The sequence below is a fragment of the Ambystoma mexicanum genome, chromosome 3q (genome assembly GCF_040938575.1).
Source record: "Ambystoma mexicanum isolate Mex_15411 chromosome 3q, UKY_AmexF1_1, whole genome shotgun sequence".
NCBI classification, from domain to species: domain Eukaryota; kingdom Metazoa; phylum Chordata; class Amphibia; order Caudata; family Ambystomatidae; genus Ambystoma; species Ambystoma mexicanum.
In genome coordinates, this window is record NC_090926.1 from 27,951,217 (window position 1) to 27,976,909 (window position 25,693).

Sequence of the window (25,693 nt, forward strand, 5' to 3'; positions counted from 1 at the left end):
GGGGCAACTATACCAAAGGGATACTCCTTATCTCCATCGGAAGAGTTGGTACTCAAGGAATACACCCAACAAGCCCTACGCTTAGGTCACATACGACCCTCCTGCTCTCCAGCTGCTAGTCCGATCTTCTTTGTGCCCAAGAAGGAGGGTGATTTACGTCCCTGTGTTGATTACAGACGTTTGAACGCCGTTACCATCAAGAATCGGTATCCCTTACCCCTCATCTCCACGCTTCTAGACCGATTAACCAAGGCTTCCATCTTTACTAAGTTGGATCTTCAGGGGGCGTACAACTTGGTTCGTATGCGTAGCGGAGACAAGTGGAAGATGGCATTTTGTACTCGACAAGGGCTGTTCGAGTATACTGTAATGCCTTTCGGTCTCTGCAATGCTCCTGCTACGTTTCAACGCTTTGTTAACGAAGTGTTCTCTGACGTCTTAGACGTTTTTATTGTGGCCTACCTAGACGATATATTGATATTTTCATCCTCACTGGAGCAACACATAGGCCATGTCACAGAAGTACTAACTCGGCTAAAAAAACATTCCTTGTACGCCAAACCCGAGAAATGTGTCTTTCATACTAGGGAAGTAGAGTTCCTAGGCTTTCTTATTACACCCGGAGGTCTATCCATGAACATGTCCAAAGTCTGTGCCATCATCGACTGGCCCGCTCCAACCAGTCTCAAACAGCTCCAGTCATTTCTGGGCTTTGCCAACTTTTATCAGCGTTTTATTGCCGGGTTTTCATCCATTGTTTCACCACTGACTGCCCTGACCAGTCCTCGGGTCCAGTTTTGCTGGACCTCAGAACATCAGCGTTCTTTTGAAACACTCAAAGCAAGATTCACCACAGCTCCTGTATTACAACATCCCGACCCCGAACTCCCGTTTGTTGTGGAGGCCGATGCCTCTTCCTTTGCATTAGGCGCAGTGCTCTCCCAACCCTGTCCCTCCACGGGTCAGTTGCACCCCGTAGCATTCCACTCAAGGAAATTCACACCTCCCGAGTCCCACTACACAGTCACCGAGAAGGAGTTACTGGCCATTAAGGATGCACTACTGACCTGGCGACACCATCTCATTGGGGCCAAACATCAAACAGTGGTTTACACAGATCATAAAAACCTGCAGGACCTGGCCTCCCTTAAGTGCTTGAACAGCAGACAAGTGCGTTGGCGCCTGTTTTTTGCCGCCTATGACTTTGTGGTAAAACATAGACCAGGGCTTTCACATGGTAAGGCCGATGCTTTATCCCGCTCGCCCGGAGGGGATTCTTTACCTCTATACCCAGATACTCTTCTAAACAAAGGTCATGTCATATGCATGTGTACTCCTCCTCCCCCCATGCTAACTCTCATCCGACAGTGGGTTTCACACCATCCACAAGCACTAGCAGAATGGGATTTGGTACTCCAGGAAGGCTTGCCCTTCATACAAGATAAGCTATTCCTCCCCACTAGCGATGTACGTAACCATGCACTTGCTTGGTCCCACGACGCGGCCATCAATGGGCACCCTGGACAGCACCGCACCTTGGAGTTACTAAAGCGATGGTGTTGGTGGCCATCTATGAGGCGACGTTCAACACTATGTAAACACTTGCTCCATTTGTGCACAGTGCAAGACACGCAGGGGTCGTCCCGTGGGTCTCCTTCAGCCCCTACCTATTCCTCCCAGACCATGGCATACGGTCTCTATGGACCTCATTACAGATTTGCCTCACAGACAAGGGTACGACTCCATCTGGGTGGTGGTCGATTCCTATACAAAGATGGCCAGTTTCATTCCTTGTCATGGGATTCCCTCAGCCCCTGCTCTGGCCCAACTATTCTTCAAGTCGATCTTCTGTCTCTTTGGTCTTCCACAAGTCATTGTATCCGATCGCGGTCCACAGTTCACTTCCCGTTTTTGGCAGGCCCTTACCAAAATCCTTGGCATTGATGCCCGCTTCTCCTCAGCCTACCACCCGGAGAGCGATGGCCAAACCGAGAGGGTGAACCAGGCCCTCGAACAGTACCTGCGAGCCTGACCCTTCAGTATCAGGATACATGGCTGAACCTACTCCATTTGGCCGAATTCGCATACAACAATGCCTGGCATTCCTCCGCCGGGTTCTCCCCCTTCTATTCACTCTATGGGCAGCACCCTCGTTCTCTCCCCGATTTTTCTTCCTCCTCCACTCCCGCCGCCAATTTCTGTGCTTGTGATCTGCACTCTATCCATGCCCAGACACTGATCCATTTGCGGGAAGCCCAGGCCTCTATGAAAACCAAGGCCGACAGGAAACGGGTAGCGGGTCCTGTTTATCGGGTTGGGGACCGTGTTTGGCTGTCGACTCGTCATTTGCGGATCCCTGGTTGCCGGAAACTGTTGCCCCGATTTGTCGGTACCTACAAGATTTCACATGTTCTGAACCGGGTAGCTCTACGGCTCTCTATTCCCTCTACCTGGCATATCCACCCAGTGTTCCACACTTCCCTACTCAAGCCTTGTCTTTCTACCACCCAGATGGTCTAATCTCCTGCCCCTGTTTCTGTGTTCTCCCCGGATACGTATGAGGTCAGTGCTATTCTGGGTTCTCGTCTCTGCAGGGGTCGCCTCCAGTATCTGGTTGACTGGTTGGGGTATGGCCCTGAAGAACGCTCCTGGGTTCCCTCCCGGGATGTCCATGCCCCACTTCTGGTTGCTCGCTTTCATCGGGATAACCCGTCCAGCCCACGGGGTCGTGGGCCTTTGAGGGGGGGCTCTGTCACGTCTCCCGTTGCTCGCCCCATTAGGAATCACACGATCACACGCCCCACACCACACCTAACCACCAGAGCAGTCCCTGCACACAGAAAGAACCAGCAGGTTGCCTGGCGTAGGAGGACACCAGCCTATAGCCCCCGCGTCTACCGTCCTTTGTTTCGCTGGCAGTTGCCATGGAGGCACACTCACGGCTGGTCACACCCACGGAGACTCCCACGGCAATCCCGAACATCCGGCGTCCCGTGACCACGTGATCACGTCACGTCTCGCACGTCCATGGGACACATCACGTGACTACTTAATCAGTTTAAAAACATCTTGGCAACGTGGGTACAGCGCTTCACAGCTGATCTCTTGAGGATTGTTTAGCGCTCTGGTTACCTGCTTATGATCACAGACTTTACGACCTCGGACTGCTCTTCGGATTTTTCTTGCCTACCCCTCAGATTTCTACTTCTTGGATTCCGCCTTGTCTCCCCGGCTCCTTGACCTTGGAACTCTATCTTGGACTGCCTTTGGATTATCCTCTCTGAATCTTGAATGTTGGAACTTGGTTTTGATCTTCTTGCCTTACTGGTCCATCTACATCAGACCAAGGTGTGACTCACCTACGAGCCCTGTAGAACGCCTCTTTCACCACCATCAGCAATCTGTGGCTCTCGCCACGTTTAGGACCCCACCTACAGCACTCCTGGGTAAGCCTTGTTAATACTGATTGTTACCCGTACAAATTGCATTGCTCCTGTTTAACCATCAACCATTGCCTTGCAGCGGTCAGGGGTCCTTCCGGCTTTCCTGCTACCTGATTGACGGCTCAACACACCTATGGCCTCAAAGATTGCACAGACAGTGTATTCCTTCTGTCTGTGCAGTATTTGGGGACGGAGGTACAAAAATCTGCACGACAATCAAGATCAGAACAATTACAAGTTGCTCCTTGTTTATCGGTTTTGGAGCTTCTACCAAGTGTGAGGAGTCAGTAATGTGAGGTGGACAACTGCTTGTAGTTTTCTCAAAATATGCCACTTTGTTAAATGAATTATATAAAGAAAATACCTTGCTTACCCTACTCAACAGAGTAGTTCCCTACCTAGTCTGGAGGCTAAGAGAACATTCTCTAGCATGGGTATACTGGCCCTCACACTAAACAACAAACATACAAAGGAAATCATATAGGAACACTATATAATAAACAATATCAACCCACTATCTAAAAGGCTTTCTTCTATCCTGGGTAAGATCCCAGGATTCAAGTCAACTCCAATCATGTTCAACAAAAGCAAAGAAAAGTTTTGAACCCGATCTTGAAAGTTCAAAGTCAAAGCAAAAGTCCAACAAACAAAAATCCACTGGTAACAATTCTTTTGTTCCTGGATACAAAGATACCTTTCCAACTTCCGGTAAAGAAATAGCACACATGGTAATCCTGGTTTGATGATAACTTGACTCTTCTTCAAGATAATTAGCCACGGTTCAACAGAAAGTGTAATATTCTCCACATGTTAATAATACACAATTCTTTAAGACCTCTTGGGTTACAACTTCACATTTTGTGTATTTGTCAGGATGCTTTCCTTGTGCTACTCCTTCTATTTTCAACAACCGTGCTTCTACTGTTGGTACTATGAGAACAGTCACCATTGTCCCACAGTACATTACTACTTCAAACCACTTCAATGTGACATCCACTGACAGCTTACTATACAACCACTTCTCAAGAATTACTACTACTGCTCAGTATTTTGGAATTAATAGTCAGGCTTAGACAAGACACTTCAACCTCTTCAGATAGGCAAGACACTCTTCCTTTTATAAAACTTTCTTAACAGGGGCAGCCTCTTTGCCTCTTCAGTCTGTCTAACTACCATGGGAACAATCCACTTCTGCTCACAAGACTCTCTCCTGTTTAGCTTTAGCAGTCTTTTGCACCGCAGGTCGTATTCTACTTCAGAGTATTATTCACAAGCATGTGGTTCCCCTTCCCCAGCTTTGTTCCCACTTTTCAGTTATCAGCACAAGCTATTACCCAGAAACTTATGTGCCACTCTTTCAGCTTCCGGTAATAATGAAGTACGTGTTTCTTATACCACTTGATTTTTAACAACTTCACAGTGTAGTTAGATTGCTCTTTAACTCTTGGCAAGACAGGTTTCACTATGAAAAAGCAACTTGACTTGGCCAATGCATGTTTTTCTCAATATTTTAGACTATTTACTTATTTGAAATAGAAAGAATGTCACTTCTGGATACAGTATGTGTTCAGTCTTTCAAGTGAAAACACAATTAGGCACACACAACCTCTCTTTAAGATAGAATTCAAAGTTTAAAGTTGAATAAAGAATTGCAATGGTAAAGGATGCAACTCTAACTTCCATTGGCAAACATAATTGGGTACATGCAACCTTCTTTTGATTCCGTTTTTTCTAATCCACCTTTAAGTGGTCTTAGATTTTAAAGTAATTTTCCTAGCTTGACCTGTCCCAAGTGTCTTCAGGTCGGTTTGGGTCGCCACCTTATCCAGTTTCATAACAGGAGTATGCGTGTTTTGTTGTTGCGGCTGAAGTTGCAAGACCAGATTTATTGAGGATGATTGCCCAGGGGTGGAGCCCGAGGCTTTGTCCAAGAGCTCCGGGTTATTGAGAGCCGTGAAGAAAAATGGTTTAGGTGCTGGAAAGTCCGTTTGAGTGTGCACAGCTTCGTGAGAGGGTTTACCAAGGACCTAAATTTGAGTCATTGAATCCTTTGTTGCTGACCTTTTGAATTCGTTAGCAGTTATTCTGGTTTGGATGTAGGCGACCATCGTCAAGTGATCCTTTAGGGTATCGTTGAGGGATTCACTAATTTTGTGAAGGGCGCCAGGGCGATGGTTAAAGTAGACATGATGGAAAACAGATCCGTCTTTTTATTAGGCGTCACTTAGTCTTTGACGTCTTCTCAGAGACTTTGCGAACAGCGCCATAGTTTGAGTTTCATGGCTGACCATCACAATATTCGTTTGGCCGTTAATCTGCAAGATCGTGGAGAAGTCGGGAGGTTGTTGGTAAAGATCGGCACTTGGAGGCCCTCCTCCGCTGGGGTTCCCACTCAGATCCATAGATGGATTTTCACTGATTCTATTCCGGTTGATCCCCACCAGGGACTTACCCTTACAATTGTTCAGAGGTAGGGCTGACCCCCGCGCTATTGGGGTCTCGTTGTCAGCTAGTTTCCCTTGGGTATCTACCAAGTTGGAAATCATGGGAAGGTTGGCAGATTTTGAGAGACTGATGGGTCCCGATGTTTGTATATGCCTTTGTTGGCCTGTCTGCGGCGTTGACTTGAAGTGCCACCTTTTAAGCGAGAAAGGCCTGGGCGTGATCTCGCTGTCATGATCTTGTATTTGTTTAGGGGTAGAATGTTTTTATCCACAGTTGGCTATGGGGTTTGGGGGTCATACAAAGTGCCTTCCAGTATCTCTGCGTCTGATATCTCATTTCTTGCATTTCCTAAGGTTCTCGTTTTCTTTGTAAAGAAATTGGTAAGAACCCCATTGGAAAGTTGAGAGGCTTGAGTTGAGTTGATCTTCTTATCTTTAGGTTGCATGCTGTCCAAAAGCGCAGGAGGTGTACTTATATGGGGATCGGGCAGCAGAGGATTCGTGCTTGGCATCTTTGTCTTCCTATTGGTTGGGCACTTTTCCTCCAGCAAGGTATTAGAGTTCTGCCTTGTTCTCAAGCATTGAAGGTTCTAAGTCAACCTCTGAATCATCTATTGTTGAGTATGACAGGTCACTTGGTTGTTCTCGTTCATCCAGCTCGTCAGGAGAATTCGAGGTGCTCTTCAGGTCCGCCCTGGTCGTGACTGGATGGATTTCGATGACAATGTTAATCGTGTTCCTCTGGTCAACACTTTCACCATCCACATCAAGAGGTGTACACCTCTGTCGTAGCCTCAGTATCCTTGTCACGTGGTCTTCGAACTTCATGGGTAATCCCCGCTCCGGACCAGGTGTCTGAGGGAACTTTCATCAGGTACGGGAATGTGGAGACCACTCCCGACACTTTTTCGGGTAGCACTGGTGGAATCTGTTCAGATGTCCCCGTCCCGCCCGCTCCTGCAGCAGAGGCTCCCACCCCACCTGCAGCAGACCCAGACTGGGTCCAGATCCCACGAGCCCCGCCAGCCCCAAAGCAGCCACCGTGGGCAAAGATCCGGAAGCACCCGCCACCGCAGTTGCCACCGCCAGCAACAGAACTAAACAAGCCTCAGGCACCTCAGGCGCATCGGGCAGGGCTCCGGGGTCCGGCAAGTCCAGGTAAGGAGGCATTGCGTTTGTGGGAACCTTGAGGTTTTTACTCAGCACCACGTTACTTCAGGGCTCTTCTGTCTTTGATGCTAACATCGATTGGCCCTCCATTTGGGACCCAGATTGCGTTGCATATTTAAACTGTAGATCATCTATCAGGATACTTCATCTGTTAGTTGGAATGAAAGTTGCCTCTTCGTTCGTGCTTGCCAGGGGTGGAGAGTTCTCCTGCTGGGCTTTGCTGACAAGCCACACCCCCGGTTCATTCAGCGCAATGAGGTTTTAAGGGGGCTCGGTGTTCAAGGCTTCTGTACTCACTATGGGTGCACTGGCTTCTAAGCCAGTGACCCTCCTCGTTGCGGGGAGAGCTGGCATCAGGAATCAGTAGAGCGTCCCACGCAAACCGCGGAGTGACCGCGGACTGCAACAGACTGCAGAACCTCAGCAGCAGCTCTGCGGCCGCTACGCAGCAGAAAGGTGCTTTTAAGCACTGACTCCTCCTCTTCCTTAGTGTAGAGATAGTGGATAGACTGCCACAGGTACTACAGACTGCATAACCTCAGCAGCAAATCTGCGGCTGCTCCGCGGCAGAAAGGTGCTTTTAAGCACTGACTCCTGCGCTACCTTAGTGTAGAGATAGTGGATAGACTGCCACAGACTGCAGAAACTCAGCAGCAGCTCCGCTCATCTGGCTCCCCTCAAATCTATTTTTACGCCTCTATTTGTTCACTTTATCTTTTGTCCCCTCGTGATTCTATTTTCTCATCTCTCTCCAACCTTGGCTGGCTTCCTTTCCAATCCCATCTTAAATTCAACTTTTTATGCCTAGTTTTCTGACTTCCTTTCTTCTTTGGTATCATTCTATATCCCCACTCACACTCTTTACTCTTGCTCTCAATTTCGCCTTGTCATCCCTATTCCCATTGTGCGCAGATACATTTTCGTTCTTTTTCTCTGCTCGCTACCCTTCACTGGAATGCTCTTCCTCTTTCTCTTCATTCTATCATAGTGCTTTCTCTGTTCCGGGACTCCCTTAAGTTCAAAAATAAAAAAATCTGGGTCCTAGTTATGCCTTCTGGTGTGAGATCTCCCGGATAGAGAAGGCCTTGTTTTCACTCTCCCTGTGTCCAGTAGCTACTTTGTTACTACTGGGACGAAGGAGATCCTCCCTGATCCACTCTATACAGTTATGTTCCTCAATAGCCCTAAAGCTGCCACTGGGGTGAGGAACATTACGTTGTATCTCCCTCTCCGCCACCCCCATATCCCTAACAGGTCACCCGTGCCTCCCTTCACCTTCTCGTGGGATGTGGTATGTCACAGGCCCTTCATGGTATGGGGTTCCTTGTCGGTGGCTTGTTCTGCTCTTCTCATCCGTTTCAACGGTCCCGGTACACCTCAGTGGTCCTCCATTCCTTAGAGTCTTGACTTTGCTCTTGGACCCAATGGTCCACCTTGTTGCAATCATGCCACCGCTTCTTCCGTTTGGTCTCACAGTTGGGTCTGCTCCCATCAGACCCATGATGGACTCTTGCAGCCTGCCGCCGGCATCCTCTGCACAGCACAGCCTTTCTTCTGGTCCTCACTCATAGTTTGAAACTCCACTGGGCTCCTGGCTTCTCCGCGATCGGACAACTCTTAGTCCATCTTCTCTGTCCTTTTTATCAGCGGGTCTCCGCCTCAGTGCAGCGTCCACACCAGTAATCAATGTCTCTTTGGCATTTCCCACGCCTCTGGTCAGCCACCTCGTGGCAATACTTAAGAGTTGGTTTTTCTTCATTCTTCCTGTTTTCTTCCTCATCTCAGTATGTTCTTTTCTTGTTCTGGCTACATCTCATGTACTACAATAATACATGGGTTTACTCTCAAAGAAATAGCTCTGGGTGGAGTGGGGAGGTAGGGAATGTTGGGGAGTGACATTGCCCAACTCACTGTACCCTAGGTGATCGTCCTTGTTCCCAGAGGGGGTAGTCCCTTCTCATGAGGTTCTCCCACGTTAAACCACCCTTACGGGGACTATTGGGTAGCAGCTACACCTTCCTAGCCTCATGGGAAAGTGCTTCCCCTTGGAGAGAAGTGACGACACCTTACGAATCATCACAATGCACAGAACTATACGCTGAGTATTGCATCTTTGAAGCTAACTGTGGAATTTGACATTGTCTCTGTCCTCCACCACACTGCAGGTACTCTCAGCAGCAGGAATACCCGAATGGTGTCTGGTCCAAGTATAGTTGATTCTATACAAAAAGTACACCTATCATACAAACTGTACAAAAAGGTGCATACTGTTTTCACAGTTCATACATTTCTCAATGAACGCATCAATGTTACTATGACACACACTCTTAAGACATACGCTGTTACAATACACTTGCCAATGAAACACACTGTTAGTATACATTATTCTATGTCACATGTGCTCCAACGTCAAACATGCTCCTGCAACACTTTTGACACACACATACAACATACTCTCATGACGCACACTCTTACAATGCTCATATACCACATGATCTTATGGTACATGCTCCTATAACATTCTCTTACACCAAGCTAGGTAACACACAATCTTATACATGCTATTACACTATGTGCTCTTAGGCCACCTGCTCTTATGCTATATGGTCTTATGACACACAAGCTTAGCATACACACATTTACGACACACACACTTACAACACACTCTTATGACACATGCTCTTACAACACACACTTACAACTCATCAACACTTCTGACACACATACCGCACACAGTGACAACACATTCTTACAACACACACTCTCACACATGATGTTACACCACATGCTCTTGCGCCATATGCTCTAACACTAGATGCCCATACACAGCACACTCTCACACCACACACTCATATGCCACACTCTCATGCCACACACTCACGTCGCACACACTAAAAACACAGACTCTTTCGCCACACATTTGTACGCCACACACTTTTATTCCATGCACAAAATACACTGATACATGATATACACTGGCATACCATACACACATAACCCATTATCCTGACATGTATACGCCAGATACTCATATGCCACACACTCACATACCAAACTCTCATACACCACTGACATACCAAAAACACATATGTCACAAATTCATATTGCATGCTCTGATAAGATCTACACTCGTATGCAATACATTCATATGATATAAACACATGGATCATATATTCATACACCATGCACTCATACAACATCATTCATACACAACATTCACTCACACGCTGTATGCTCATATGCCATAAACCTGACATACCGCACACTCATGTGCCACTCATACACCATACACTCATGTGCCATACACCCATACACCATACGCCATACAGTCATATGCTATGTATTTGTACACCATATATTCATATGCCACACACACACGACAAATGCATATGACTAAAGCACACATGCCATACACTCATACGCCATATACAAGGCATCGATGCCCTGTGAAATTCATTGATACACCTGTGATGCATCCAATGGTGTCATCACTCCTTTCCCAGCAGTGACCTCTCGCCATGTGGCCACGGGATGGCAGCCCCTACCTGATCCTGAGCCTGGGCCGGCTATATGAGGGAGGATCTCATGGGGGCAGGAAACCCTCAGGGGAGTGGCATGACATCATTGGACGAGACATGGTATCCCCATCTGGTTTTTCTTTTAGGGATACCCCCTTCATTCCCCATGCCTTACTGGCATATTGTCATGACTCCCTTCACCAACCCATGAAGGCTACCGAGAATACATTCCCTTACTCTGTATACAAGTCATCAAGCATTGACTCTCATTTCTCTGAATACAAAAATACTGTAACGTGAAAGTTGAGCAGAGTAATGAAGATCGACAGAGACCAGAATCACAATCTGCACTCTAGTGGTTGTAAGTGCATACTTGATGCCGGGACATTTAAACCGTCAAACCAGCTAACAGAAGAGAGACGCTGGTTGGAAGAATCTCGTCCTCTCGGTATTGACTTAGGGACCACAGTGCTGTCGAGAAGTCCGTGGAGTCAACCGGCTCATGGAGGAGGCCGATGGAGAGCAGACCTCAAGAACTGGGCTGCTGCGAGGACGCCAAGAGAGGAAGCTGGTGGTGCTTTCCTTCGTGTGATATCTGAAGAGGAGGGCAGGCAGAAAGGGAGATCATTCTTCTTTTTAATATCCAGGCTACTCTATAGATAGAGGTCATCTTAGTCCTGATGGTACTCCTAGATCTCAGATAATGGTACCCAAAAGCCACAAAAGAATGGTAGTAGAAATTGCTCGCTCCCATTTCACAGGTGGTCACTTAGGGACAGCCAAGACACAGGCACAAATAATAAACCTTTTCCATTGGCCTAGAATCTGTGAAGACGTGAAAAATATCGTGATTACTTGTGCCCTGTATCAAAAGACTAGCTTTCAAACACCCCCTTACAGCTCCACTACAGCTTTTTCCTATCATTGATGTACACTTTTCCTGTATAGTGTGAGAAACTTGAGGGCGTTCTCACATCTACTCCCCTTGAATCCTCTGCACAGGTGGCCAGGGAAAGGCCATTGCCTTTGGATCCTGACCCTGGGGGTGGAAAAGTGAGGGAGGATCACCTGGGTGGTGGGGCCTTGGGGATTGGGAGTGAGAAATACTCAGACGAGACACAGTATTCCCCCGTCCCTTCCAGGAAGAACCCTCTATCCCTCAGGTAGTAAAAGGGTATTGTCATACATGTCCTAGTGACCAGGAAAATGTTATGAGATGCCATTGACCCAAAAGTACCAGAAAGAGAGGGAAAAAGGTTAAATATAAGATACTAACAGCCAACCCAACCTTTCCCGAACTTTCATAGGCTGTTACAAGCCAGTTTCTCTCATTTCTCCATCATTGACGTTTGACAGTACTGGGACAAAGAAGAGGCAACTAAGAGCAATGAAGAACAGGCTCTTTTTTCACTCTGGTACTGGGACGAAGAAGGTGCCTGCTAAGAGCTGTCAGAGTCAGGCATATCCCATTCATTGTAGTCAGTCTAGGCTCATTGACTGCTCACACCTGCAGCCTGTCAAGGAGCTGCAGATGTATAAAAGGGGCTCACAGAGACATCAAAGGAGAGCGAGAGCGGGAACGAGAGGGAGAGCGGGAGTGAGAGGGAGATCCAGATCGAGGTCAAGACAGGAAAAGCAGCAAGGAGATCAAGGCAAGTGGCAGAGGACCTTCCCGGAACGAGATGCGAGATGCTGGGAACCGTGGAATAAATGGGTCCTTGGAAGCGTGGTATGATGCATGCATGATTGTTGCCCTTCATAAATTCCTGCCATAGAAAGTTCTCAGAGAGGATACACGTCAGGCTCATGGAACGTGTCACACCCAGCCTTAACTTATGTAGGGAGGTGCATGCACACAACAGATGTCTCAGAGTGTCCAAGACCTCCTCCCCAAAAAGACATCAGTTCCAAGACGTTTCAGATAGTCAGCGCCAGGCACTTTCCAAGTATCTAGTTGCCACCATGTTGAATTTAACTCTTTAGTAATCCCAAATTAAGTAGTTACCCAAGAATGTATCAATGTAAGTGGGCAGACTCTGGTTAAGTAAGATGTGAGACACATATTCTGCAGCAATGTTTTTTGTGCTCAAATTGACCAGCGCTTTTTCGTGGTCATATGTGGCCAAGATGTCTTTCATTGCCTTCTTGTATGTCAGGAAGGGTTTATGAATCAAGTTCGCCGGTGCCAGAAGCAACAATTTGTTGGCCAAATTGCAGAGTTTACCCACCCTGCTAGTAGCCATCAGTGTTGATATAGCATCCTCTGTTTCAAGTTCAATATCTTCAATGGATGCAACTATGTATTCAACGTATTCATCATTTCTAAAAAGGTATTTTTCATGATTTGGAATGATGGGAGTCTGAAAAAGAGACTGGCCTGTTTATTATTTGTCACTGGAATGTATTCTACTGGATACTTCAACACTTGCAGATTAGCTGCTAATCTAGTCACAGTCTTAGTTATTGGTTGAGGATATGAATTAAAGATTTAGGATCCATCCTGTGTCTAATGTTTCTCCCCCACAAGTAACAGCAAAAATATCCTGTTGCAAATGCAAATGCAGGCATCTCCTCAACTATGATAAATGTGCAACTAAGTGTTCTTCCAAACTTCTTGACTGGGTTAGTGTAGCCTCAATGCCACAAGCACACTGGAACATTTCCATTTCAGTTTCAAAAGACTATAGGATTAGGGTCACTGCTATTCCTTTTTGTATGTCTTAAAATGCTTGCTGCACTAGATCAGCTCACACAAACCTTCTTAAGCAATCTTCTAATTCGCTCAATTCGAGTCCAAGCCCTAATCACACATTTATAAAACAAATTATCGAAACATTAGATGAAAAATGAAAACTAGCATTCATAAAATACAATTCAAGACATAAACAACATATTTCATCCCAACATATTACGTCCTAAAATGTAAAAGAGAAGGAATCATAATAGCAAGAGAGACAGCACTTGCAAAGCTTGTTTAACTCGTCCATGGGTAACATCTGGATTTCAAGCATAATTTCAGCCCAGAGTTTCAGTGTGTCATAAACATTACAAGTTGCTCCTTGTTTATCGGTTTTGGAGCTTCTACCAAGTGTGAGGAGTCAGTAATGTGAGGTGGACAACTGCTTGTAGTTTTCCCAAAATATGCCACTTTGTTAAATGAATTATAGAAAGAAAATACCTTGCTTACCCTACTCAACAGAGTAGTTCCCCCCCTAGTCTGGATGCTAGGAGAACATTCTCTAGCATGGGTATACTGGCCCTCACACTAAACAACAAAAATACAAAGGAAATTATATAGCAACACTATATAATAAACAATATCAACCCACTATCTAAAAGGCTTTCTTCTTTCCTGGGTAAGATCCCAGGATTCAAGTCAACTCCAATACTGTTCAACAAAAGGAAAGAAAAGTTTTGAACCCGATCTTGAAAGTTCAAAGTCAAAGCAAAAGTCCAACAAACAAAAATCCACTGGTAACAATTCTTTTGTTCCTGGATACAAAGATACCTTTCCAACGTCCGGAAAAGAAATAGCACACATGGTAATCCTGATTTCATGATAACTTGACTCTTCTTCAAGATAATTAGCCACAGTTCAACAGAAAGTGTAATATTCTCCAAATGTCAATAATACACACATTTCAATGTGATTAATTTGTGTTATATAATAAATTGAAAGGTTGATTACCAACCAACCAATTAATAATAATAAAAAAAAATAATACACAATTCTTTAAGACCTCTTGGGTTACAACCTCACATTTGGTGTATTTGTCAGGATGCTTTCCTTGTGCTACTGCTTCTATTTTCAACAACCGTGCTTCTACTGTTGGTACTATGAGAACAGTCACCATTGTCCCACAGTACATTACTACTTCAAACCACTTCAATGTGACATCCACTGACAGCTTGCTATACAACCACTTCTCAAGAATTACTACTACTGCTCAGTATTTTGGAATTAATAGTCAGGCTTAGACAAGACACTTCAACCTCTTCAGGTAGGCAAGACACTCTTCCTTTTATAAAACTTTCTTAACAGGGGCAGCCTCTTTGCCTCTTCAGTCTGTCTAACTACGATGGGAACAATCCGCTTCTGCTCACAAGACTCTCTCATGTTTAGCTTTAGCAGTCTTTTGCACCACAGGTCGTATTCTACTTCAGAGTATTATTCACAAGCATGTGGTTCCCCTTCCCCAGCTTTGTTCCCACTTTTCAGTTATCAGCACAAGCTATTACCCAGAAACGTATGTGCCACTCTTTCAGCTTCCGGTAATAATGAAGTACTTGTTTCTTATACCACTTGATTTTTAACAACTTCACAGTGTAGTTAGATTGCTCTTTAACTCTTGGCAAGACAGGTTTCACTATGAAAAGGCATCTTGACTTGGCCAATGCATGTTTTTCTCAATGTTTTACACTATTTACGTATTTGAAATAGAAAGAATTTCACTTCTGGATACAGTATGTGTTCAGTCTTTCAAGTGAAAACACAATTAGGCACACACAACCTCTCTTTAAGATTTGCAATGGTAAAGGATGCAACTCTAACTTCCATTGGGAAACATAATTGGGTACATGCAACCTTCTTTTGATGGAGTTTTCACTCTTTGTACTTACAGCTCGTATAATGTCAATGTTAGGAATCTGGGAATGGTCTATAAAGCATTCCTTTACCTCAATAAAGGACACACAACCATTCCACTAGTCAGTAACAAGTGTTCAACAATGGATTTAAATGCCTTTTCTTTCTCATGCAAACATTAAAGCTTTCTCGATAAGCGTGCGTGTTAGAAGTACATTGTTGAACAAGACTTCAAAGATATCAAACAACTTTTACTCACTTTCAGCCACGTGCGAGTGACTTAGGAGCTGGTTACAGTTACTGGCAAGGCTTTCCCGGCTTCCTCTGCCTCTGTTACTACTTCTGGCTCACTGGGACCCACACCCTTCTTCAGCACAGGTGTCTTCGGTCCAGACCTTTTGATGTGTGAGTTTCCTTTTCTCCTGAAACCCTCGGCTTCCCTTCTGCTTCTGGTCTTCGGCTCTGCAATTACTGCAATACGGCTTACATAGGGAAAACTCAGCCTCCAGCATCTCTTCCTATGCGCAGCCTCTGCACATAAGAGTTTGGGAGAACTAGACACTCTCAGAGCATGCAGGTGAAATCTGCTGTCTCCACACTACGTTGTCCCTTAGATTCTTCCACTGTCTTGTGATTTGCCAGCCTTGTGTTTCTCCTCTATTACTGCTGCTACAGACAGTCTTCCAGCTCTTGTTCCAGCTTCTTCTACTCCTCCTTTCCTGCCTGGCCCTTTAAGCCTCACATGTTCAATGATAGGATTCAAGTATAGGCTATTAGCCTTAATTGCCTGACTACTGCAATGGCTACTAGGCTTGTCTGACTACTACATCTACATGCTTACTCATTCCTCTTTCTCTTCCCAGTATCTCCAGGATTCTGGGACTTGTAGTTTCTTCCACTAAAGTTAGGTTTTTCAATTTCTATAAGGGTATATTTAATTCCCTTAAGGTGTTTTACAGAGGGGCTATTAGAATTAGCTATCATAAAGGAAGAGGTTTAGTGAAGACAACATTTCCATAATCTTTTACATTGTACCCTTCGGTTTGAGGAAGGTATTTAGTATGGGATACCCAAAAAGCATCTTTCTTTCGGTATAGTTTGATTGACTCCATAACCTTGGGATGCACAACCTTAGATCTCATATGAGGTTGAGAGACCTTAAAATGACAATAAGCCACAACCTCTTTAGGTACAGTGGCAAGAATCTTTCTGTGAGAGGCAAAATACTGTTTCTCATCCCATGGACTCTCCTCACCACTCTGAACCCTGTCTCCTCCCAGGTGATCCTTCCCAGGTACACTACCCCCAGGTTTGGGATCAGGAAGTGTCTGCCTTCCCTATGCAAATGTTCAATTACCGGGTCATTACAGCCCGTTGGACCCGGTAATTGCACATTCGCAGGTGCCAGAATAAAATGCTCCCCAATGCCATTGAGCCCCATAGGCAAGGTTACCGCCAAACCTGTAATGAGGCCCACAATGTTGAGAGAGAACACCAAATGCAAGCCAGGATTGAAGATGAAGATGGGAACAGCAAGAGTCAGGGCCGCCATGAGTACAAGATGCAGGGGAAGTCCAGCATGAGAGTTGAGAAAGGGTGGCGCACCGTGAGTCAATGAATTACATAAATGTCAAATCCAAGCATTGGCTGCAAGACGGTGATGGTGAAACCAGAATGTATCCGGACAGACTTCTGCAGAGGTAAGATGTAGGGAGCGAGCAGAAGGGGGTGAAGGGGAAGCAGGGTAGAAGAATCAAGCAAAACAGGCACCACCTGTATGCGAGAAGGGGGGCACAACAGAACATCTCGGGGGACCAGAGGAGTGTGGGGGGCACAACGGGACAGAAGTAGAGTACATAGAGGACAAGGATGAGTGCAGGTCTCAGTGTGATAACAGCCCAGCCCTGAGCGTAGCTACACCAGTAATACCAGAAGGAACACAGGTGTCCCACCCCAAATAGGGCTATATCCAACTCTTCCCACCACAGGACATACAAACCCAACATATGTGCCCTCGCCAGCCACAGCCCCACCCCCATCAATATTACCAACCCATACCAAACAAACACTAACACTGTAGTGCCACCGGGTAGGAAGCCCCAGAAGAAATTAGAGGAAGCTTTACAGGCTGCACAAGCAGAATTGGCATGGTTAAGGGCCCTCTGGGAAGAAGGGAGTACACGAGGGTGTGGGTTGGATGAGTGGAGGGACGGAGATATTTTGTTCAGACTATATAGCACTGTAATAAAGCATGTACATATTGAGAAGCAGAAGAGTGATGACCGAAGAGTGGGGAGCATAGGTTATGGGACTGAACTGGTGGACCCCAGCCCTTTAAGACGAGGTAGCAATACCCTTGAGATGGATGGGGATGCAGAAGTTACTCAAACATCAAAAATCGAAACGTCTCAGGTAGTTGGCAAAAAGATAACTGTTTTAATATCAATTATCTAAAACAGGGAGTATAACAGACATCAACAGACGTTTCAGCGTAAGGTCTCTCAATGCATCTTAAAAAAAGCATTCTGTTATGGCAAAAAATCGTCATTGATGATGTCAACCTACATATTAACTAACGTCATCCTACGTGGAAAACTACAAAAACCTAGTGGCCATTGTGATAGGTTCTTAAGGAACATCTAAGCATATGATCCATATTAGTCTGAGAGTGTGATAAATAGTGATAGGTTTCTTAACATCAGGTAGGTCAACTAAGCCCTCCCCTTAAACAGGTCACTATGAACATAACTAAAAACACGACGTCCCATTGGTTACACAAACTATAGGACCCTTAATCACTCGGCCCCCTGCAATTGGTTGGCACTCTAACCTCTGTCAGCATTTTTCCACCTACGTTAGCAGCACACAGGCTGGTCTTCCAGGTGCTGGTGAGCTAGCCTTAACCATAGCCTCCCACTGATTAGCTTATTCATTTATCATCACCTCAGTGGTCTGCTGTCAATTAAGGCTTTGAACTTGTCCTTGGGGGTGTTATTTTGCTCTAAAGAATTCAGGGGAGTGAAGGCACGCTCTGCCCTCATGCATAGGTGTGGTCGTCATGTTCGTCCAACTTCATCCTTCCACGTTACTGAAGACCACAAAATCGAGCACTAATGCATTTAAAATACTATTTTCTAATAGACCACTGACTTCTTCCTTGTTTTTGTCCATGTCTTCTGAATAGTAGTTTCATTCTTTCACACGATTTGTATCCAATGTCTGCTCACCCCAGCCTGATACGGGCATGACTTCTTTGGGCTCGTCCAGCCTTGCCTTTCTGAGTTTCACTCCTGTTAATTCGTTCACTTGTTTTATACTGCGACATACTGGAAAAGAGGTCTTCCTCCTCTGGTCCAGCTCTGCTATAATACATAGTGGAGACATCCATTATTTACTCACTTCAATATATATATATGTTGGCGCATGCCGCAATCTATTCACTATAAAGCTAGCCTCAAGAATACTTTGTCTGCTTGCGTTTATTTGCGTCTGTACATGTGTAAAATAACTTGATATCTTCATATTTTCTGTAGCATAAGTTTCTTCATCTTGATCCCAAGATGTCACTTATCTTTGATACTTTCTTGATGCCTTATAGAATATCTTCATTCTCTTGTCTCTGCATCTCTTCTATGTACGTCAGCTTTCTTCATCTGACGTCACCAATCTGCTCTTTCATTCATTGATCCTTTTTCTTCTGGGATTTCATTCAAATGGCCATCATACTGTCTCGTATGCAGGTATGGCTTTCTCAATGGGAACCTTGACTCCAGGACTTCAATGGTAGCGCACGTGTCTCACACTCTGGTTCCCAACATATAGGCAATATGGGCGAAGTGCAGTGGAGTAACTTTGCTGAAAATGTTGGGGGGGACATGACATCTGAAGAAAAGGTGCCACAGTCAAATGAATGGGGACAAAATGGTGTGCCATGAAAGTTGGGGGACAAACACCCCTGTCCTCCCCTAAAATTACACCCATGGTGAAGTGGTTGAGATGGGGGTACTTGGCTCCTTCTCTAGGCATGTACTGTCCACTTGGGCTGCAATATATCCACTTTCCCACATACTTCTTATGGTTCTTTGGACACAGGAACTTAGTTCCCTCAGGTGCATGGATACTAGACCTTCACAAAGTCTCTGATTTCTTCATCTGTCAAGTCTCTGGCCTTCCATCCTGACTCAACATCGATCATAATTTTCATCCCTATGGCTTTCTTTGCTGCTTTCTTGTATTGTGTGATTATTATCTTGATCACACAAAATCCAAGCAACTCCAACATGATCAGGGCTCCAAGGAACTTGAACATGTCTGCCGTCCATTGTGGAACCCAAGAAAAGAGCGATCCAAACCAGCTATCATCAGCAATGTCTTCTACTTCGCCTATCATCTGGACGTGTAGTTTCATCAGCATTTCTATGGCCTCTGTCAAGGTGCCATTCTTGTCATCATGAGAAGGTATGAACGTGCAACATGATTCTCTGATTTTTGCACAAACACCTCCATCCATAGCTGTAATCATGTCCAGGATGTATCTATTCTGAAAAGTCATCCATCGTATGGCTCTCATCTCTTCTCTGATAACATTAAATCCCTTTATGGTAGTGTTGATTGTCTGCATCAGTTCCCATCTGGTAATCTGCAGCCATTTGGTATTTGCTCCAACCTGGATCCTCGGCGTGAAAATCAAGGTGAATTCTGATGAGGTCTGGCTGAACAACCTGTGCTCATAAGGAATAGCAGCAAAAGCTTCTATTGACTTGGCTGAGAAATAGTTCTCTTTTTTCATCCTCCTCCTCAGCTCCACAGATCTTTTCTTCCTCAAGATGTACGTCACTGTTAGGAATCACCAATGCTGGTGTCAGAATGCACACAATAATGGAGGAGAGGAATCGACACTCTCCCCCGAACCACAGAAGCCGAATGAATTCGACCCTCCACCCGTGGTTGGCACAGGCGCCTTATTATATACACAGGACACCACGTGGCAGCCAATGGGGGGGAAGAGGAGTTAGGAAGAGGTTGTGGATAGGATAGGAATGTAGGAACACCGGATAGAGGGTTATGGAACTCCTAAGGTGGATAAGAAAGGGGAAGCACAGGGAAAAAACCTCCTTATCTAGTTCTTTTACTAAACCAAACACATAGGGTATGCGCTATTAATCTTGCCTCCAGCCTACCTCTAAATCGTATAAACACACCTTAATACGTGTGAATATGTAACAAGATAAACATATAGCAAGCATAGATGAACACCAACAATGGAATTAGATTCCATACATGAAATACATGACACATGGCCCGTTGGGCAAGCTGAAGCAACACTGAACACATATAGCCATAATGTACATGCCCAGACAGGGTCACAGATCACTGTCCTGTACTGTATGTTGCTGATTAAGCAACCCTAAGCATGGTCCGCACTCTGCCGTGTGCCTTTTAAACACACGAGTATTAAGCATCGAAGTCCTTAACAAGGATTCACTGAAAACACACACTTTGCTGTAAACTCGGAATGTGCCCAGTACTTATCTAAGCTCCTAGCGGCCCCACGGGACCACTCGGAGTCTGAAGAAAATGCCGTAACCACTGTCAGCCAGCCCGCCCGCATTCATCCTGCTCCCAGTATTACCAGCGTAATGTGCCCATTACTTATCTGAGCTCCGCGCGGCCCCACGGGACCACTCGGAGTCTGAAGAAAACACTGTAACAACTGCCAGCCAGTCCGCCAGCTTCGTCTTGCCCCAAAGTCTTACGGGCTGTAAGGAAAGCTTCGCTCACGTCTCGCTCCGACCGCACCCATCCAGGAACACAAAATAAGCCACACCTGCGGGTGCGAGCGTGTTGGCTTTATGCTGCCCTTCATTACTTGCAGCTGGCAATGCACGGCAACTTGCGCTGAACTACAGGTCCTCCCCGGAATGCTGGGAAATGTAGTTCTCTTTACCAATGCTTTAATAAGCAAACTTAGTTACTCCCCGGCGGCACCAGCCCTTATTCCTGACATTACCTCCTCTCCCAGGCCTCTTTCCAGGACCGGGTTTTTCCGGATGTCTCAAATGAAATAATTTCACCAATCTGGGGGCATGTACGGCCTCTGCTGGTTCCCATGAACAGTCTTCTGGTCCGTAACCTACCCATTGAATGAGGTACCATAGATGCTTCTTCTTCCTTTTCACGTCCAAAATCCTTTTAACCTCGCATTCCTCTTTGCCATCTTGTACAATGGGTGGAGGCTGTTTGGTCTTCATTCCGGGAGCTGCAGGTTTAAGTAAAGATACATGAAATACCGGATGTACCGGCACAGTCTTTGGCAAACGCAATTTCATAGCAGTATTTGATACACACTTGCATATTTCATAAGGACCAATAAACCGAGGCATACATTTACGTGATCCTACCAATGAAAGATTGCGTGTTGATAACCAAACTCGATCCCCCACTTGATACTGCAGACTCTTTTGGCGATGTTTATCCGCCTGTCTTTTATATGCTTCTTTGGCTCTCTCCAAATTAGTGCGTGCCCTCTGTCTGACTTGAAGAAGCAACTGTTTTCGCTCTTGCAACGCTGGCATATTTTCCATGTTTGGTAGTTGTTCTGGTATCATGTTTTGTTCATGCCCATACAAACATTCATTAGGTGCCATTCCCAAAGAACTGTGAAAAGTGTTATTATATGTAAACTCTGCCAACCACAGTTCCTGCACCCACGATTCTCTGCCATCCCCCAGGTAACCTCTCAGGTATTGCTCCAATGTCTGGTTCACTCTTTCGGTCTGCCCATCAGTTTGGGGATGATAGCTAGTGGACAGAGCACAATTGATTCCCAACTTCCGACAGAAAGCACGCCAAAACCTGGATGTAAACTGCGAGCCCCTATCCGACACAATGCTCTTTGGCAGGCCATGCAATCTGACTACATGTTGCAAAAACAACTCTGCCAACTTGCCTGCTCCCGGAATTCCCACACATGGAACAAAATGGGCTTGTTTGGTGACTGCTCCAATAACTTTTTCTGGGGCAATAATTGTTTTGACTTTCTCTACTAGATTGTCTGTATTTTGTTGTCGGGATAAGGCATCCGCCTTCCCATTTTTACTTCCTGGTCTGAATGTTACCACAAAATCAAACTCATTAAAATACTGGGACCATCTCAGTTGTCTCTGGCTCAGGGTTTGTGCAGTTTTAAAATATTGCAAGTTCTTGTGATCTGTTACCACCACCACCTGATGCCGTACCCCTAGTAAATAATGTCTCCATTCTAGAAAGGCTGCCCGAATGGCCAACAATTCCTTATCAGTAATGGAGTAGTTCTGCTCACAGCCGGTCAATTTTCTAGAGAAAAATGCCACTGGATGCCATACTCCATCCTCCTCTTTCTGTGACAGTTTAGCTCTTATGGCCACATTGCTAGCATCTGTCTCCACCTGAAAAGCTTTCTAAATGTTTGGATGTCTTAACACGGGTGCTGTAGTAAAGGCTTTCTTTAATTCTTTAAAAGCGTTTTCTGCCTCAGAATTCCAAACAAATCTTACTGCCTTCCGAAGTAATTGTGTGATAGGAGAAACTATCTTGGAGAAATTACTAATGAAACGCCGATAAAAATTGGCGAACCCTAAGAATTATTGGATATCTTTAATGCACTGCGGGGAAGGCCACTCAGTTACTGGCTGCACTTTCTTGGGATCCATAACCACTCCTGCTGGAGTCAGAATAAATCCTAAAAATTCAACCTGTTTTACATGGAATACACATTTCTCCAATTTTACACTCAGTTGGTATTCCTGCAGACGCTTCAACACGGCCTGTACATGTCCAACATGTTGTTCTGGGGAATCTGAGTATATCAAAATGTCGTCAATGTAAACAATAACAAAAATGTCAATGAAATCTCGCAATACTTCTTGCATAAAAAACTGAAAGGCCGCCGGAGCGTTACATAAGCCAAATGGCATTACAAGGTACTCAAACAACCCAAACTTAGTTCTGAAGGCCGTCTTCCACTCATCACCCTCCTTAACTCTTATCAAGTGATAGGCACCTCTCAAATCAAACTTAGTGTAAATCTTTGCGGACCGTACTTGATCCAACAAGACAGAAATCAAAGGTAAAGGAAACCTATTCTTAATTGTGATCTTATTTAGTGCACGATAATCAATGCATGTTCGTAACGTACCTTCCTTTTTGGGAACAAACAGGGGAAGTTGAATGTCGGACAAACCCTTTAGCCAACCTCTCATCAAGATATTCTCTGAGATGTTTGTTTTCAGTTTCAGTGAGAGCATATATCCGACTGCAAGGCAACTTGGCCCCCTCCTCTAATTCGATAACACAATCATATGGTCGATGCGGTGGTAGTTGTTCCGCTCCTCTTTTGTCAAAAACTTTAGCAAATTCCATATACTGGGCAGGGATCTCTGTTTCCACCGCTCCTACTACTGGCATATCCAGTTTCCTTTCCACCAACAATGCTGCCGGTCCCAATTCTGATAACATATGTTCCTTACACTCCTGTTCCTCGATCCACAACCTCTGCTTTACCCAGTCAATTCTTGGATTATGTTCTTTCAACCAAGGCATTCCCAGGATCACACCAAACTGAGGTGCTGCTATCAAATCAAATGTGATTTCCTCTCTATGACCTGCCGCACATATCATCTCCAATTTCTCAGTCTGCTTCCGAGTTGGTCCGGATATCAACGGGGACCCATCCACTGACTGCACACCTTCCACCCTCTCCTTGTCTTGCACAGGTAATCCTAAATGTTCAGCCAAAGTAATGTCTACAAAATTTCCCATAGCCCCCGAATCCACCATTGCCCATACCTCTTTTTTGTACAACGCAAAACATAATGTCACCAAGATATAAAAATGAGAGGTTTTGCTTCCAACCGTGTTTGCTACCCATTTGGGGAACCTTACTTCACTCGAGCCAGACACCTGTGTTCCCCCTAAGGTCGGCCCATCTCTTTTACTGTTTCCTTCTTGCTCTTGTCTCCCCCGCCCCCTTTCTGAGGAGTATTAGGGCAATTGCAGATAAAATGCCCTGCTTGTCCACAATAGAGACATAGATTGTTACTTTTACGCTGCTCTTTTTCCGCTGTTGATAAAGGTCCTCTGATACTACCAATCTGCATGGGTTCCACCTCACTCAACCTTCCTCCTCTACTTCTATCTAGTCTCGCAAACGAGACGGCTTCCGGTCTTTTTCTTTCACCTCTTCTCTCGTTCAATCTGTGATCTAGTCTCAATGCCAAATCTATCATAGCTGTACATGTTCTAGGTTGCGGCTCCACTTGAGCAATGGCATCCTTTAGTTCATCCTTCAATCCTTGATAAAATAACACTGTTTGTTTAGCCTCTGGCCATTCTATTTCAATCACCAATCTATTAAATTGGGTCACATATGTTACCAAATCTTTAGCACCCTGCTTCAACCCTAATAATTCTTTATCTTGGGCCAAAGACACTTCCCGCCGATCAAACAACCTTCCAAATTCTGCCAAGAACCCATCCCAACTATACAGCAAAGGATCATCCTTTTGAACCAAGGGCATTTCCCAGGCTGCCGCATCCCCTGTCAACTATGATATTACAAATGCCGTTCTGGCCTGAATGGTCTCAAACGCCATGGGTTTACACAGAAAATGCAATCTACATTGTGTAAGAAACATCATATACTTCCGAGGATCACCAGAAAACCATTCAGGTGCTGCTAACGGTACATTACTAGGAGATTGAACAATAACGGTAGCTTTTTGATAGTAGATGGTTCTCTAACATTAGACCCACTCGCCCCCTCCAAGGGAGTTCGCTGAGCCATCAAACCTTGTACTTGTACTTTTAAGTTGTCTGACGCTTGGCGTGCCTGTGCTAATTCTAACTGAATATCTTGAAGAGCCTTTAGCACATCGGCTAAAGGCGGAGGAGTCGTATCCATTTGGCTTGGGTGGTTTTAGTATCCCAATATGGGGGTGGCTTATTATGTCAGAATGCACACAATAATGGAGGAGAGGAATCGACACTCTCCCCCGAACCACAGAAGCCGAATGAATTCGACCCTCCACCCGTGGTTGGCACGGGTGCCTGATTAAATACACAGGACACCACGTGGCAGCCAATGGGGGGAAGAGGAGTTAGGAAGAGGTAGTGGATAGGGTAGGAATGTAGGAACACCGGATAGAGGGTTAGGGAACTCCTAAGGTGGATAGGAAAGGGGAAGCACAGGGAAAAAATCTCCTTATATAGTTATTTTACTAAACCAAACACATAGGGTATGCGCTATTAATCTTGCCTCCAGCCTACCTCTAAATCGTATAAACACACCTTAATACGTGTGAACATGTAACAAGATAAACATATAGCAAGCATAGATGAACACCAACAATGGAATTAGATTCCATACATGAAATACATGACACATGGCCCGTTGGGCAAGCTGAAGCAACAATGAACACATATAGCCATAATGTACATGCCCAGACAGGGACACAGATCACTGTCCTGTACTGTATGCTGCTGATTTAGCAACCC